Source organism: Marmota monax, unplaced genomic scaffold (assembly GCF_021218885.2).
Source record: "Marmota monax isolate L192 unplaced genomic scaffold, Marmota_monax_Labrador192_F-V1.1 WCK01_AAM20220418_F8-fsc00029, whole genome shotgun sequence".
NCBI classification, from domain to species: domain Eukaryota; kingdom Metazoa; phylum Chordata; class Mammalia; order Rodentia; family Sciuridae; genus Marmota; species Marmota monax.
The window spans coordinates 11,184,627-11,201,756 of record NW_026693024.1 but is presented as its reverse complement, the minus strand read 5'-3'; the positions used below and the strand labels follow the sequence as shown (position 1 = coordinate 11,201,756).

Sequence of the window (17,130 nt, the reverse complement as noted above, 5' to 3'; positions counted from 1 at the left end):
ACTTCAAAGTTACTATTTCCAAGGTTTCAAACCCAGGACATCACAGGGCCCAAGACATCCCCAAAGAGAAGTGAATGACATGAACTCTCCACCTGCCCTGTACTTACTGGGTGGCGAGTCCTCGTCTCAGGGTGGCGAGGATGCCCAGGTAGAGGTGGCTGGCTGCCAAGTGGAGCAGGCAGATCTGGAAATGGGAGGAGGTCAAGACCCCTGTGGTTCCCAGTACAGACACCAGAGAGTAGGAGCGCTGAACACAGCTAAGGACACTCCTTCTTGTCCTTAGCTGAGTTCTGATCAGGAAATAGGGGTAGGAGAACGACCCCATGCCTGGGAAAGAAGACGTGAGGGATCAGAGAGAAGAATCCCAAAGCTCAGATAAGACATGCAATCGCTGTGTTCTACCAGTCAGCAGAAAAGCACAGCAGGCCGGGTCCTCGGAAGGAGACCTGTCACTAACACAGCAAAGTCAAAACTGGACCGATGGAAGGCCAGAGAAGACTTGACATATTTGACCTTGAAAGAACATGTTTCCCAATCATGTCAGAATATACACTCTTTGCACATGCACAGTGTTTTACTGTGGTTGTAGTTTCACTATTAATAGAAACATAATGATATTCTTTTTAAAAATATTTATTTATTTATTTATTTAGTTAGTTAGTTAGTTAGTTTTAGGTGGACACGATATCTTTACATTTATGTGGTGCTGAGGATTGAACCCAATGCCTCATGCATACTGGGCGAGCACTCTACCACTGAGCCACAACCCCAGCCCTGAAACATAATAATATTCTAAAACTCATATATTGTATACTTAAGTGCAGTTTATTACGTCTCGTATCTTGATAATGCCAGGGAGTAGGATCTGAAAGAAAGAAAAAATATCAAATCGGTGTTAATCTCTACATGTTTTGAACTCTATAAAATGGTTAAATACTAAACTACTCAACGGGTTCCTAGTCTATTGAATTCTAGTGCATGGAAAGATTGAATTTTAATCTATTGAATTATGTAAGACGGTTAAATATTAAATCAATGTGTACTTCATTGCCTAAAACACGATTGTGTTGAAGGATAAAGAATATTTGCAAACACTTGTAACATACTGTGTTCCAGGCACTGTCTGTGCCCTTTACATACCACAAATTATATTCATAGCAACCTCATGAGAGGGATGCTGTTATTAGCCCCATTTACCTAAGAAAAGGCTGAGGTACTGAGAGGTGAAGTAACTTGCCTAGGTCACACAGCTTTGGAGCATGAGAAGCAGATCTTAAAAGCAGGCAGTTTGGTGCCAGGATCCATGCTCTTGGTAGCTATGTGTCATCATTTTCTTCTTGAACAAAGACAGTTAACATTTATTGAGTACCTACTGTATACCAAACATTGCATGTAGCACTTCTGCATTCATATGCAACTTACTTCTCATGGTTACTTAAGAGGAAGCTTTTACTATTCCAACTTTTTAAATAAAACAGCTTAAAGCCACACTAGTCCCACTGTGCTTTTATGCCCAGGCCGGGTTTGAATCTCATTTTGCCAGCCTCCCCTGTCTGGTCCCCTAGTTTGTTTCCTGTTTCTCTCTGTCCTGCATCCCCATTGCCTAGCACACCATTTAATTCCTAAGTCAGAGGGAAAAAGATTGACAAGTCACGCAGAGGAAGGGCAAGTGACCAACAGGGTAAAGTAGAGAGCAGGACAACTCCTAACACTTCTATGCTGGGCGAAGAGTCTAATCCCCTTTTTCCTGAGGGCAGGTTGACTTGGTAACTCACTTTCAAATAATGGAGCAAAGAAAGAGAAAAAATGTAACCGCATTGGTGGAGAAACTTAGCAAACATGAACTTGACCCCGGGACTGTGCTCGGATCTCAGGGACCTCCTGTGGACATCCCCACACCCAGATTCAGTGTGACGGGAAGGCGTCTCGCCTCTGTGGCCTCGTTTCTCCAAAACTCATAACTGCAGTGTAATCATGAGAAAATTCTTCAGCTGAACCCAGTTTGAGGACTGTTCTAGAAAGTACCTGGCCAGTATTCTCAAAATTGGCAAGGAGTCAAAATAGAAGGTGTCATGGACCAGAAGAGACTAAGGACACCTAAAGGCAGTATGGAGCCATGGGTTGGATCCTGGAACAAAAAGGATATTAGTGAGAAAATAATCTAAATAAAGTCTGGAATTCTGTTAGTAGTAATGGATTCATTCACTTCCTGGTTTTGACAAATGTACCACAGGTGCCATATGAGAAAAAATTAGGGGGAACTAAAATCGTGTGATGGATACACGGGAACTCTGTACTAGCCCTATACATGTAAAACATCATCCCAACATCAAATCTATTATTTTAAAAATCTAATTAGCCACTTTATTTAGGCAAAAGCAGAACCTTCCTGTTGTGGCCCAGTAAGAGACATTTAGGGGCACTGCAGGTGCATCTGGAGTCCAGACCCCCCCAGGTTCCCCTTAGGGAGCCTCTGACCCTGTTGTCAGGTCACCGATACAAACCCTGAATCCAGAGAGATGGATGAGCTTAGGCTTAAGTTAGAGAAACTTAAGCATTGATAGCTCTCAGTAGAAAATTAACTTCATAAGGAGAAGAAAGGTAAGTGGGCTTTAATGGTGCTGGTCTTGCATAATTTGATTTGGAGACATTACAAAAAGTTTGGGATAAAGAGAAAAAAAATCTGCATATTGGGTTGTTGGTGTGGTGAGAAATACAGAATTCTGGTTCTTTCACTGAACTGTGTGAACTAGGGGGGCCTAGATGACAGACAGACAGACAGGCAGACAGTGTTGTGGTTTGGATCTTAAATGTCCCCCAAGGCTACGTGTTGAAGGCTTGGTTGCCAGCCTGCAGGGCTGCTGGGAGATGGTGACACTTTTAGGCTGTGGGGCCCCGTGGGAGGAAGTAAGGTCACAGCAGCTCCATCCTTGAAGAGGTGTCGGGATCCAGGCTTTCTCTCTGTGGGCTCCCATGACATAAGCAGCTTTGCTTCATCACACATTCACGACCACCGCAACCCAAAGAGCAGAGCCCAGTCTACCAGGGACTGAGATGGAACCCAAATAAGCTTTTCCTCCATTAACTTGATTTTTTTCTCCAGTATTTGTTACAGCAATAATAATAGATAGATAGACAGATAGACAGGCAGACAGACCTACCTTACAGGCACCCACCTTACCCCCAGACTCACTAGTGCAGCCTCAGAATCTTCCAGAACTCCCCATCTCTCCTACCAGTCTCACATCCTAACATAAACTAATTATTTCAGATGTTTCCGGCTTTCACGGCCTGGGAAGTGGAGATGATCTCGGAGAATATCTGCCTATAATCTGCACCAGGACACAGCCTCGGGTACAAACTGCAATGACAAGCTCAGACAGGGAACGCACAGGACCTTAGCCTCTGCTGCTTTTGCAAGGTGGGGCCAGATTCCAAAACTGCCAAGAGAAAGACAGAAGTGAGGCCCTGCCAGGTCAGCGGGTGCCAGGTCCACATGCTTTCAAAATCTGGTGACTGCTGCTGCCGCAAGAGACCTTAATGATCATCAAGATGCTCCCAGGAGGAACGATGATGAATTGTGAGCATTTGACTCTACTTACCTTTTTCTGTCCCACCACTAAGGTTTTCACGCAAAGAGCCAGACTTATCTTTTTTAAAACCTCAGCAAAACCCAAACCAAAAGACCACTCCAGTTACCCACCGTGATTGACAGCTGCCACATCTCCGCTGTGGCTTTTTCTCAGAAGTCGTCTGGCTGCCAGGATAACGGGAAACCTGGTTGCTACCTCCTTGCAGAAATGGGCTGTGCCCTCTGGCTGCACATTTCTTCTAACTTGACTTCCAGGAGAAATGGCCTGGGAACCTTCAGCAAGTTTTCGTGAGATGTTCTCAAATCCTGATTTTGATTCCAGCAAGTTTCTGCGGCGGCTGCCAGACCTAGGAGGCGGAAGATGGACTGTCAGTCATTTTAAGAACGAGAAATGTGAACAGCCACATTTTTCTCCAGGCAGGGTTTAACTTGGGGCAAGTTCAAACTCGAGCATACCCTGCCCAGCAATTTTATTTGTACTCCAAAGAAATAATCGTTGACATCTGGCGCTGACATAGGTGTATCGCTTTAGATTTAAGAGTGAACTTTTGCCTGTAATCCCAGAGGCTCAGGAGACTGAGGCAGGAGGACTGTGGGTTCAAAGCCAGCCTCAGCAACTTAGCAAGACCCTGTCTTTAAATAAAACGCAAAAAATGGGCTAGGGATGAGGCTCAGTGGTTAAGCACCCTTGGGTTCAATCCCTGGTAACAAAAAAAAAAAAAAGTGAAACTTCTTTTCATTTCTCTTCAGAGTTCTCAGGTAGCAGCAGAGTTTACCTCCATCCACATACTGGAAGGAAACCAAGGTCTTGGATCATCGGGCTGTGCCCTGATCTGAGTTACTGTGTGTACAGAACAGCAATTTTCAGGCCAGGTCTAAACCTGAGTGACTCCATTTTGTACAGCAATCGTTTGCCATAAACTATTCCATTCTTAGTTTCAGTGATGAGGTGAAATGACTCTATGCCTTATTTGTACAAGCCAACAACTACCATCTACCTGGCACAAGCACAAGACACAAATGGATAAATTAATTGTGCTAATGAAAAGGACAACCTGAAAACTTTTTGAATTAATCAGAAGCACAAGGGTGCATGGTTGTATCAAATTTATATTGAAAATAACAGGCCCATGAGTTTATCAAAAGGTAACCACACCTGCAAATGAAGCAACCCCATCACTAGAGACCCTGATACTGTCCCCTGGTTAATTGTTATTAGCCTTGCCCTGGAAAATTGCACCCACCCCCACACATAAAATTATGTGAAGTGTGATATGTGACTTGAGTATTATAGATATTAGAAATAGCAGAATAAAAGAATCTGTGATAGCCTGGCTTATGATGACCAGGTGATCCACAGGTACTTGGTGAACTGTCACGGCTACAAGTGGCAGAGCCTGTGAATTTATTGTTATTCCATAAAGTTATGACACTGTGGAAAGACACAAACATGTTTGGTCTGCGTTAATGACATAGCTCATGACACATAACGATCCACGCGGATCCCATGAACCTGTTCAGTTGGCTGACTGGAGCTGCTCCGTGGGATTAGCTCTCCCAGGCTAGAGGAACCTGAGATCCCGATGGCAGGCTTGTCTCTCTGCTTTGATGAATCATGGTTTTGGTTTTTCATTTAATCCCAAAGAATCCCAGTGATGTAAAGCCAATAGATAAAGTTGATAAATTGTCCATTTGAATTTTAGAACTCTACATTTAATTTTTTCCCCTTTTTCCTCACTGTTAGTCTTGTTCTTAGTCATTTATGTTTCCTCATTCATTACAAAAGTATCTAAAAATGATTAAATGGCAGTAGGGACACCAGTCCAGAGGAGATGGGTGTGTACTGGTAAGTAAACCATCTTAGACATGTCTTCACCACAGTTCCATGAAGGGGGTATTATTATATTTTTTTTTAATTTTATTTTTAGTTGTGGATGGACATAATACTTTTATTTTATTTTATTTTATATGGTGCTGAGGATTGAACCCAGTGCTTCACACATGCTAGGCAAGCGCTCTGCCGCTGAGCCACAACCACAGCCTCTTAGTATCTTTTTTGACAACTAAGGAAAGTGAGGCATATGAGATTAGATAACTGACCCCAGAAGGAGTTAACATGCTGAAGTGGTATAATGATTACTTCAAGCCGAAGTCACCCGGGAACTGTAACTGCAGGAAGGCTGTGTGGCCTGTCTTCCTGCTGCAGCAAGCCACCCAGGTCCTTTGGGAGAGATGTCCTCCTCAAGCCAGGATGAGACAATAGCCTTCATCATGGGAAACTAGTAATGGGGCTGGAATAAGCCTGAACATAGGCTCATAGAGTAGCCCTTACCTTCCACTCGCTCCTCTACCTTCCATTTATCTCTTCAAGATGCTCCTGGAATCTACTACCCTGGTCCCGAGATCCATTTTTGTGTCAATCCTTCACAGGTTTGTCATTGTTTACAGAGTACGACAGCACGCTGCTTTGTTCCGTGCTTTGGACTTCACTGTTGTGTGAAGATCCCCGTGTATGTGTAGGATTAATAGAAATTTGCTTTTCTCTTGTTAACCAGCTTTGTGTTGAGTTCCTAGATACAGCCAAACAGCCCCCATGAAAGTAAAGGGATGGTAGAAGAGATCTCTCCTTCTCCCTCACCCCAAATCACAGCGTGACATGTCTGCTCGGAGCCTGGGTCTACCCGGGCACAGAGCCCTATGTGGTTCATTGACCATGCTGGAAGATTCCACCCGACCACTGTGTTTGTCCCAAAGGGCCTCAGCCCAGGGACCACGGTGCCTGAGACACCCCCATCAGGGGCTCTGACTTCCACAGTGGCACAGGAGTTCCCAGTTGGACTCTGAATGAGATTCCCAAAATTAGTGGTAAGGCCTTTGAAAACTTCACTTGGCTTCTAGAAGGTAGAGAAATGGAAGGTAGAGGAGCGAGTGGAAGGTAAGGGCAACTCTATGAGCCTATGTTCAGGCTTATTACAGCCCCAATTATTATCCCATGATGAAGGCTGTTGTCTCATCCTGGCATGAAGAGGACGTCCCTCCCAAAGGATCTTGATGGCTTGCTGCAGGTTCCCTATCCATTAAAGGGGGATGAGGCTAGTTCCTCCCCTGTAGAGTGGTTCTGAATATCAGGTAAAATAATGCACAGTAAACAGGGTCTCTCTGTTCCACACAGTCCACCTCTGGTCAACTCTTGTAGGTGGATGATGAGAAATCAGGGAGTCATCCTTGGCCCTGTACTGCCAAGTGGTCTCTGAAGTATTTGACGAAGTTCTTCAAAAGCTTCAGGGAAGACTCGTTGATGTCTTACTCCATTTTCTGTTGCTATAATGACGTTGTACATTGGGTAACTCATAAAGAACGGATGTTATTTCGCTCAGAGTTCTGGAGGTTAGGAGTCCAAGTCTGGCGGGGGCCTTTTGGATCCATCATAACACGGCAGAGGAATTGCGTGGTGGGACAGAGCAAGCATGCCAGCTCAGGTCACTCTTCTTCTTATAAAGCCACTAATGCCATCACAGTAGCCTCACCCTCGTGACCTCAAATAATTACTTCCTAAAAGTCCCCCCTCCAAATACCATTAGCATCTGAATGTGAGGGTTACGTTTCCAACACCTGAATTTTTGAGTGACACATTCAAATCATAGCATATGATTTCTAAAATTGTTGACTCGTTCCTTTGTTCATTTCACAAGGACACAGTGGAAGGGCTGGGGATGTGGCTCAAGCAGTAGCGCGCTCGCCTGGCATGCGTGCAGCCCGGGTTCGATCCTCAACACCACATACAAACAAAGATGTTGTGTCTGACAATAACTAAAAAATAAATAATAAAAAAATTCTCTCTCTCTCTCTCTCTCTCTCTCTCTCTCTCTCTCTAAAAAAAAGAAAAAGAAAAGAACACAGTGCAAGCCCAGAACCCTTCACAGGTAAACAGACGAACTCCAAGTCTGTGGGTGATTAGCATTCAAAGGCAGGATATGGACAGAAGGCCTTTAAAAGAACTCAAAGCCGTAGGAGCCCAAAGGGTTGTGAAGTTCCAGTCAAACAATCAAATAATCAAGTGTTGGGCTATTGAACCCTGAAAGATTTGAGTGGAAAACCCTGACTTACACAAACGTCCTACTCTCCTGATAATCTCAGGACCATTTTGAGGAACTCTGTGAGGTTAAAATCAACCCTGGGACACTTGGGATCTATCGCCTTCTCTTCCTGGCCCCTGTCCACAGGTAAACAGCCATTAATGTCCTGCGTCTGCTGTTAGCCGGTCAGCAGGTACAGGGAGAGCATCCTTCCTGTATCACATACTCAGGGTGTGAGGGACACAGGTTCAGAAAATGGTGCCACCGCATTCCCACATTCCTGCCCTCTGCCCTGACTCCTCTGGCAATGTGGGATGGTGGCTAAGAGCATGGGTGTCGAGAGCAGATATGGCTTCAAATCCAGTCGTGTTTTTATTGTGACCTTGGGCAACGTGCATCCCCTGTCCCCATCTTAGCTCCATCGTCCCAAGACCCGCTGGGACAGATTCTTAAATACTGACCTGTGCCCTGCCCCACCAACTCCTGTGCTCAAGTCCTAACCTCAGGAACTCTGAATGTGACTGCACCTGGAAGGCAGGGTCTTTTAAGAAGGAACCAGAGTTAAATGAGATCATAAGGGCATGGCCACCATCCCACAGGACGGGTGTCCTTATATGAAGAGGGAGAGACACCAGGTGCATGTGCACGGGGAACAGGCCCTGTCTCGATCAGTGAGAACGTGGCGGTCCACAAGTGAGGAAGGGTCTTCACCAGAGCCCTGCTCTGTGGCACACTGAGCCTGGACTCCCAGCTCCAACTTCTGTTGTTGCATTCACCCTGTCTGTGAATTTTGTTGTTGATCCACCCAATGGATGGATCCCCGATGAGGTTACAGCTCTGGTCATCTAATCAATTTCCTCTCTGAACATTCCTACACCGACACATGAGGTTTTCGGGGGATATCTCGTATCCAAAGGATAAAAACACCCTGCAGTGAGGGTTTCGGCAGCACAGAAGATTCTGCAGCAAACACGAGATGTACAGGGACCGACCACACGTGCTGAAGACTCAAGCACGTTAGGTAAATGTGCAGGAAGAGCCGCTGGCCCTGCTGCATGCTCTGTGCTGTGATCACCCGAGAACTGTTGACCTTGGACTTGGCTCATTGTGTGGAGATGGAGGGCCGGGCTCCGACATCAAATATTCAAATCCAATGATGACTCTTGTTCTGTTTCCAATCTTGTCAAAAAGCTGGCTGATGACATCTCCTTTCCCCTGGGCATGGTTTCAGAGAGCAGGGTCCTGATCAGGAAGCATTTGTAGTTCTCATTGTGCATGCAAATGGAGCGCTGATCTCCGGAGTTTGATTACAGCACATTTCCCGAGAGACAGACTTGCTCTTGGTTTTCTAGCAATTGTTGACTCTGAGGAGAGCTCACGCATAGAGGGAATCCTTCTGGAAATATCTCTTGAGCATGGCCATTGGCTGTACTTCATATACCCCTTAGAGATTTCTGCAGAGGTGTCAAAAGTTGTCAAAAAAAAAAAAAAAGGAACCCTTGTGTAGATGTAGTGTTTCTAGGTATATCCCTTTATGTCACATTCTAGCTGAAGGACAAGTGATGTAGGAGCTAGAGACAGATGGTGGTGACAATCACACAACGTGAATGTACTTAATACCCACAGAACTGAACGTGTAAAAAGGCCAAAGTGGTAAGATTTTAGGTTGTAGAAGCAGAAAGAGGAGGAGACCAAGGAGGAAGAGGAGGAGGAGAAGGGGGAGAGGGGAGGAGGAAAAGTCATCACGTGGGAAGACACAGAGCTTCTATCCTGGAAGGGACATCTTGGCCCATAGACTGCGAGGGCCACCTGGCTAAATCCTAAACCTTGTAGCTGTTTCCCAAATGGAAATGGGAGAGGAACACAGAGTTCAAGAAGTGAGATTTGGAGCTCAGAGAGTAGAATAGTAGAGATGGCAGGCAGGCAGGCACACAGATGTCCTGCCCTGAATCTGCACTCAGGATCACTAATGATTAATGATCATTAATGGTCACACACAGATTAAGAGATCACTATTTAGTGCATAAAAAAGTCCTTTGAAGATGAGGTTAACGTGGCCGATCCTGATTTAGTAGATTTGGGGCAGAGCTGGAGATTCTGTAAATCTTTATTTTTTTCCTCTTTTCCTTTCTTATTTTTGGTACTTAAGATGAAACTCAAGGGTGCTTTATCACTAAGCTACATTCTCAGCCCTTTTTATTTTTTTATTTTGAGACAAGGTCTTGCTATATCGCCAAGGCTGACCTCGAACTTGCTATCTTCCTGCCTCAGCCTCCAGAGTAGCTGGAATTCCCATGTGTGCCATTGCGCCCGGCAAGATTCGGTATTTCCAACAGGCTCCTGGTGATGTGCAGGCTGCTGGTTTGCATGCTGAAGACTCTGCCATAGAGAGTCCTATTTTTCTTCCTGAATAGGCTGGAAACCATTGGTGGTGGCTCAGAAATGAAACCCTGTGGTGACATGGAGCACTTTTGTGGGCAAATCATATTACAGCTAGTTAGGCCTATTTCTGTCCCATGATGGCCTAAGATCTATAGCTCTGTGGATAAAATGAGCACCTGAAACCCAATACAGTCAGCAAAACTTTACTCATCTAACATACGTACTAAGCTAGGTGCTGGGATACATGCCTCTAAAGCATCGACTCAGGAGCCTAAGGCAGGAGAATCACAAGTTCGAGGCCAGCTTTTCAATTTAGGAAGACACTATCTCAGAATTTAAAAACCATTTAAAAATGTTTATAGGGATATAGCTCCATGGTGAAATGCCCCTGTACTAAAAGTGAATAAGTACATAAATAAAATTTAAAAAATAAAGTAAAGTAGATCAGAATACCTGTAAATGAAGAGTTTTGTTTGCTTGTTTGTACTGAGTATTGAACACAGGGGTGTCTTGCCACTGAGCCACATCCCCAGCCCTTTGGAATTTTATTTTGAGACAGGGTCTCACTAAGTTGCTTAGGGCCTCTGTTAAGTTGCTGAGGCTAGTCTCAAACTTGCAATCCTCCTGCCTCAGCCTCCCAAGTTGCTGGGATGACAGTTGTGCGTGGAGAGTAGAGAGACTGAGAGTAGACGGTGACAAAGAAGGAACAAGAAGACAAGAAAGGGACTTCTGGGGGGTGTCCCAAAAGGGCTCAGCAATAACCAAAGAAATGTTCTGAGAGGACAACTCATGTGCTCCAAATGAATTTGGCATCTCTGATAATGGCTTGCTCTGGGGGATAGCGCTGGAGTGTTGATGAAGAATCCTCGTGTGTGAGGTCTTGGGTTCAGTCCCCAGCACCACACATGCACGGAAAGTGGAGGGAAATGGTCATACACACGCACACACACAAATAATAATAGAAATAACATCCTTGGGTAGCTCATTTGTACCAGTAGTTCTGACAGCAATTAGAGTTGGGCCAGTTGGTTTCTGAGACAAGGGGAATAACCTTTCTGAAGGTGTGTGGGCCCTCAAGAGTCTACCAGTTTTGTGACTCTCACAAAACACATTGCTTAAAAAGAGCCTTGAAATTGATTCAAATCCTCCGGAGGGCGAAAGGAAGCTTGGTGGAAGCTCAGACGGGAGAATGAGTTAGTTAGTGCTGCCTGACCCATGTTTGTGAAAGAGGTCTTGTTCTTAGAAGAGACCTGAGAGGTGAATGAGTAGATGATTTTAACTCAGGTTCTAAATCTATTTCTCTCTCTCTCTCTCTTTTTTTTTTTAATGGAGGAAAATTTATTGATATATGTAGCAACTTAGATGCATCCCCATAGCCTCATGCTGAGTGAATAAAACTCATCCAAAATGTTGCATAATGTATGACCTACATTTTCATGACATTCTTGAAATATCAGGGGAGTAAAAATGGAAAAAAAAATGAGTTGTAGTTGTCCGGGTTTAAGGGTGAGGAAGAAAGTTTTTGTGTTTGTTGAAGTGTGAAAAGGAGGATTCACACAGCAACGATTATTTTGTGTCTTGATTCTATCAAGTCAGTATCCTGGTTATGATGTTGCCTTGCAAAATTTTAGTGTTGAAGGAAGCCAAGTAAAGGGCAAACAGGATCTGTCCAAAATATTCTTATAACTGCGTGTGAATTCACATTTATCCTGAAATAAAAAATAATTTGAAAACAAAAGAAATACATGTATTTGGAAATGATTTATTTTCTTCTTTTAGTACTTGAACAAATTCTATGCTAATGTGATTCATATTCTTAGTCTTTTTTTCTGAATATTTTTTGTTCATCTAAATATATTTATTTTTTATTATTATTTCTTACATACATGATGATAATGGAGTGCATTACATTCATAATTATCCATTCACAGGACAATTTTTCGTAACTCTGTATATAAAGTATGTTCACGCCAAATTATGCCATTATACATGAGCTCTCTCTCTCTCTCTCTTTTTTTTTTTTTTGCATTACAATTCTTAATACATCTTTATACCACAATTTGTCATATCTCTGTTTGTATATAAGGTCTATTGACATCAAATTCACATCTTCATGTATAATGATGACCATCTCCTTCCACATCCATGCTATTCCCCTTCTCCCTCCCTTTCCCTCCCACCCCTATTCCCTATCTAGAAGTAATTTTCCACCCATGCTCTCCCTCCTTACCCCACTTTGAGTCACCCTCCCTTATATCAGAGAAAACATTTGGCATTTGTTTTTTGAGGGGATTGGCTAACTTCACTTAGCATAATCTTCTCTAATGCCATCCATTAAATCTATTTTTCTTTACAAAATAAAAGCAGTCAGGCATGGTGAGGCACACCTCTAATCCCAGCTACTTGGGGAGGTTGAGCAGGAGGATTACAAGTTCAAGTCCAGCCTAGGCAATTTAGCCAAATCCTGTTTTGAAATAAAAATGTAAAAAATAAAAAGGATTGGCTGCAATTGTGTACAATTAATCAAAATGCCTTTTGCTTTCATATACGTCTAATTAAAATAAAAAGTATTGGGGATGTAGCTCAGACTGTGAGGATGTTGACACTTCAGGAAAATAAGAAGTGTTTGTGTTTTGTTTGGGGTGTCCTCATACATTCTAAGCATACGATCTACCACTGAGCTACACATCCTCTGTCCAAGAATTTTAAAAAATTCATAATGCAAAAGCAAATGCAGCTTGTTCCAGGGAACCCAGCTTGTCACCTCTGTCCCCTCAGGCCCTGTTCTGGTCTTGTGGATGTCTTGTTTGATCCACTATAAGGTTGTTGCTCTCATGTCTGAGGCCAGTCAGAAAACATACTATAGGCTATTGGGCCCTCAGACCAAGGTGGACGAGTGGAGGCTACATTTGGTTTGAGTTTTCCATAAGGTCTCCCATGGTCTTTTTGGCCTGGAGGTGGTGTTCCCCAGGGGAACTGAGGTCCATAATACAATGCCCACTGCTTTGATCCTATCAGGAGCCTATTGTTTGCCCCTGTTCTGCTGAATGATTTTCCTTCATAAAAACAATGGTGACAGGATGATGATGCATGTTTGCTCGTGGCACACTGTGACATACTGGGCCACCTGCCATTATATATTTTGCTCTTCCTAACCAGGGACTTTTGTAAGCAGTTGATCATCAAGGTTTACAGTTACACAATCCTCTGGGAGCTGTACATGATGCTGTTTAAATTCCAGTGGAAAATAGTTCTCAGAATTTCCATTCTGAGTGACATTCATTGTAGTAGGAGTAGCAGTCAAAAGATACTGTACATTCCCATCATTTCACTTATTATTAACAGTCAGTCCAGTTTCTCATCTTAGCATGGTTGGTGCTAAGGTTTGAGTGTGGTTTGTCCACTGATGGCTCATGTACTGGAGTCTTGGTCCCCAGTGTGACATTATTAAGAGGTGGTGGAACCTTTAAGAGGTGGAGCCTAGTGGGAGGTGCTTAGGTCATTGGAGGAATTGCCCTCTGAAGGGATTAATGCCAGCCTCCTTAGTTCTAAAGGGAGCAAATTATCACAAAAGAGCAAGTGTAGCCCTTATATCACTCTCACTTCCTGTCTTACTATGTGATCTCCCCTCAGCTCCATAAATGCTCCCACCATGATGCCATCTGCCATGTTGGGACACAGTCAAGGAAGCCCTTCCCAGAAGCTGAGCAGATTGGATTATCCTTTCAGTCTCCAAAACTGAGCTAAATAAAGCACTTTTTCTTTATAAAGCACTCAACCTGAGTTATTTTGTTATACCAACAAAAAATGGACTAATAATTTAAAAAATCATGTGACCAGAATGTCTCCCAGAGTGATGTCACCTAGATTTGCAGACTGCCATTCAACCTTATCAGGATCAAAAGCAGGCATGATGCCAGCCAGACTTCACCTTTCTGGGTGTCTGGTCTAATTGTGCTAAGAGATAATATTATTCTGTGTATTGGAATGCATCTTTCTTTTGAATGTTGGATTTTCCTTTGCTGCATTGCCCACTAATTTATTTCTTTACCCTTAGCTATTATTTATCCTTCTCTCTGTCATTATTTTTACCCAAACTTTGCCACCTTCGTCAGGGACACTAGGCTGAGACACTGTGCTGGTCCAGATTGCTTGTAGTAATACCAGTCTATCCAGTTCCTCCTGCTCAGTTTATCCCCACTCATTTAGAGGAGGGCTGCATAGGTAGAGATTTCTGGGACCTTCCAACCACCAGCAGCCCCATAGCATTCTCAGTGGAACCCAACTTTCCAGATGTGTAAAGGCACAACCTGCCCCATCAGGCCTTTAAGAACCCTGACATGAAGGTTTAAAGGAGTAGCCTCACTTAGAAATCACCCCTGCTGCTGGGATTTGAATGTTTCCCCCAACGTTTCTATGTTGAGACAATCATCAATGTGACAGTGTGAAGAGGGCCTTGCTGGGAGGGGTGGCACACACCTGTAATCCAGCAACTGGGGAGGCTGAGGTAGGAGGATTGCCAGTTCGACGCCAGCTTGCCATTGAGTAAGACTCTGTTTCCAAATAAAAGGGGAGGGGTTTCCTGGGGATGTAACAAAAAGGTAAACCACCGCTGGGTTCTGTTCCCAGTATCAAAAAAGAAAGAGAAGGGAAGGAAGGAAGGAAGGAAGGAAGGAAGGAAGGAAGGGGGAGGGAGGGGGGAGGGAAGGAAGGGGGAGGGAGGGGGGAGGGAAGGAAGGAGAGACAGGGCCCTAGGAGGTGAGCAAGCCCACCTGGATGAATGGGATTAGAACCCTTATAAAAGGGGTTGCGGTGGGTTCTCTGGCTTCTGCTCTTACACCATGTGAGGACACAAGCAAGAAGACCCTCCCCAGATGCCAGATGCCAGTGCCTTGGTCTTGGGCTTTCCCAGCCTCCAGAGCTCTAAGAAGTAAATTTCTATCTGAATCAAGAACAGTGTTCCAATCCCTGCACACCTGGGAGAGGGCTCTTCTGATGGGCACTGACACTCTAATGCTTAATTTCAATTTCTACAGTGATTTCCATAGGACTGAGCCTCTCACGGCCATCCCTTTCTGCCAGACCCTATGACCAGAGAAATGCAAATTAAAACCACTCTAAGATTTCCTCTCACTCCAGTCAGAATGGCAGCTATTATGCATACAAACAAAAATAAGTGTTGGTGAGGGTGTGGGGAATAAGGCACGGTGGGACTGCAAATTGATGCAGCCAATATGGAAAGAAGTATGGAGATTCCTTGGAAAATTGGGAATGCAACCACCACTTGACCCAGCTGTCCATCTCCTCTGTCTATACCCAAAGGACTTAAAAACAGCATACTACAGGGACAGTCATATCAGTGTTTATAGCAGCACAATTCACAATAGCTAAACTGTGGAACCAACCTAGATGCCCCTCAGTAGATGAATGGATAAAATAAATGTGGCATATATACACAATGGAATATTACTCAGTAATAAAAGAGAATAAAATCATAGCATTTGCAGGTAAATGGATGGAGTTAGAGAAGATAACTCTAAGTGAAGTTAGCCAATCCCAAATAACCAAATGTTGAATGTTTTCTTTGATATAAGGAAGCTGATTCATAGTGAGATAGGGAGCCGGAACATGGGAGGACTAGAGGAACTCTAGATAGGGCAGAGGGATTGGAGGGGAATGGGAGGGGGCATGGGGTAATTAGTAATGGTAGAATGTGGTGATCATTACTATCCAAAGTACATGTATGAAGACACTAATTGGTGTGAATATACTTTGTATACAACCAGAGATATGAAAAATTGTGCTCTATATATGTAATAAGAATTGTAATGCATTCTGATGTCATATATAAGTAAAAAATTTACATTAAAAAAAAACTTTTCAGTCTTCTGTAAGTCTCCATATGCCTTCTGCTTCTTTAGGGTCCCCACAGGGCTACCATACAGAGGATTTGTTGTACCAATACTCTAGCTTCTGAAAGTGGTCTCTCTTTGCTCACAGGTATCCCATATTTTTTTTTTTTAAAGAGAGAGTGAGAGAGAAAGAGAGAGACAGAATTTTTTTAATATTTATTTTTTAGTTTTCGGCAGACACAACATCTTTGTTTGTATGTGGTGCTGAGGATCGAACCTGGGCCGCACACATGCCAGGTGAGCGCGCTACTGCTTGAGCCACATCCCCAGCCCCTCCATGTTGTTTTAAATCAACCACCTGGACTTGAGGAGTTACAGAGCTTCTCATTTAGGCTCTCAATTAAGACTGGCCTAAGGCCTAAGAGCAGACTTACCTAGGCCTAGTTCTTCCTCTTTCTGTAGGGCTTTTTTTTTTTTTCCTGTAGCAGAGGTTGAACTCAGGGGTGTTTAACGACTGAGCCACATCCCCAGCCCCCACTCCCACTTTTAAAAAATATTCTATTAGTTGTAGAAGGACACAATACCTTTATCTTATTTGTTTATTTTTATGCAGTACCAGGGATTGAACCCAGTGCCTCACACATGCTAGGCAAGCGCTGTACCACTGAGCCACAACCCTGGCCCCTCCCCAGCCCTTTTATTTCTTATTTAGAGGCAAGTTCTTGCTAAGACACTTAGGGCCTTGCTAAATTACTGAGGCTGGCTTTGAACTTGTGATCCTCTTGCCTCAACCTCCCGAATTACACTGGGATTACAGGTGTGCACCCCCGCGCCCAGCTCTGCAGTGTTATTTCTCCATTTCTTTCTGCCTGCTCATATTCCCCTTACACCCCAAACAACACCTCCACTCCACATACCCCCAGCCCCAGCACGCTGTCACTTCTACAACATACTCACATCTGACTTCAGCAGCAGGAAGCAGAATGGGCAGATCTTGGCTAGAAAAATAGGGTAACTTCCTGTTTCAGGTCTATTCGATACTGTGCAGCAACCCACATCTGAGACTTTTTACAGGACTTCTGTTCACGGGGCCTGGGGAGTTTCAAATAGGAACTGAGCCAAATAGTCCAATATTTTTAGTTTCTTGCTTTCTATACTTTACATGGTTATCGCTTTGAGAAAGCAGTAGCATAAAAAAGATCGGAAGCAGGGAGCCCTAGTGCACAGA

General features: G+C 43.9%; 1 long non-coding RNA gene across 1 annotated transcript; it reads right to left on the bottom strand.

Moving 5' to 3' along the window:
- Nucleotides 1–688: 688 nt before the first annotated feature.
- LOC124098505 (uncharacterized) lies at nucleotides 689–17,130 on the bottom strand. The gene is made up of 3 exons (XR_006853587.2): nucleotides 16,860–17,130; nucleotides 3,704–3,939; nucleotides 689–865 (listed from the first exon to the last, which is right to left on the bottom strand). It is a non-coding gene; the product is annotated as an uncharacterized LOC124098505 (long non-coding RNA).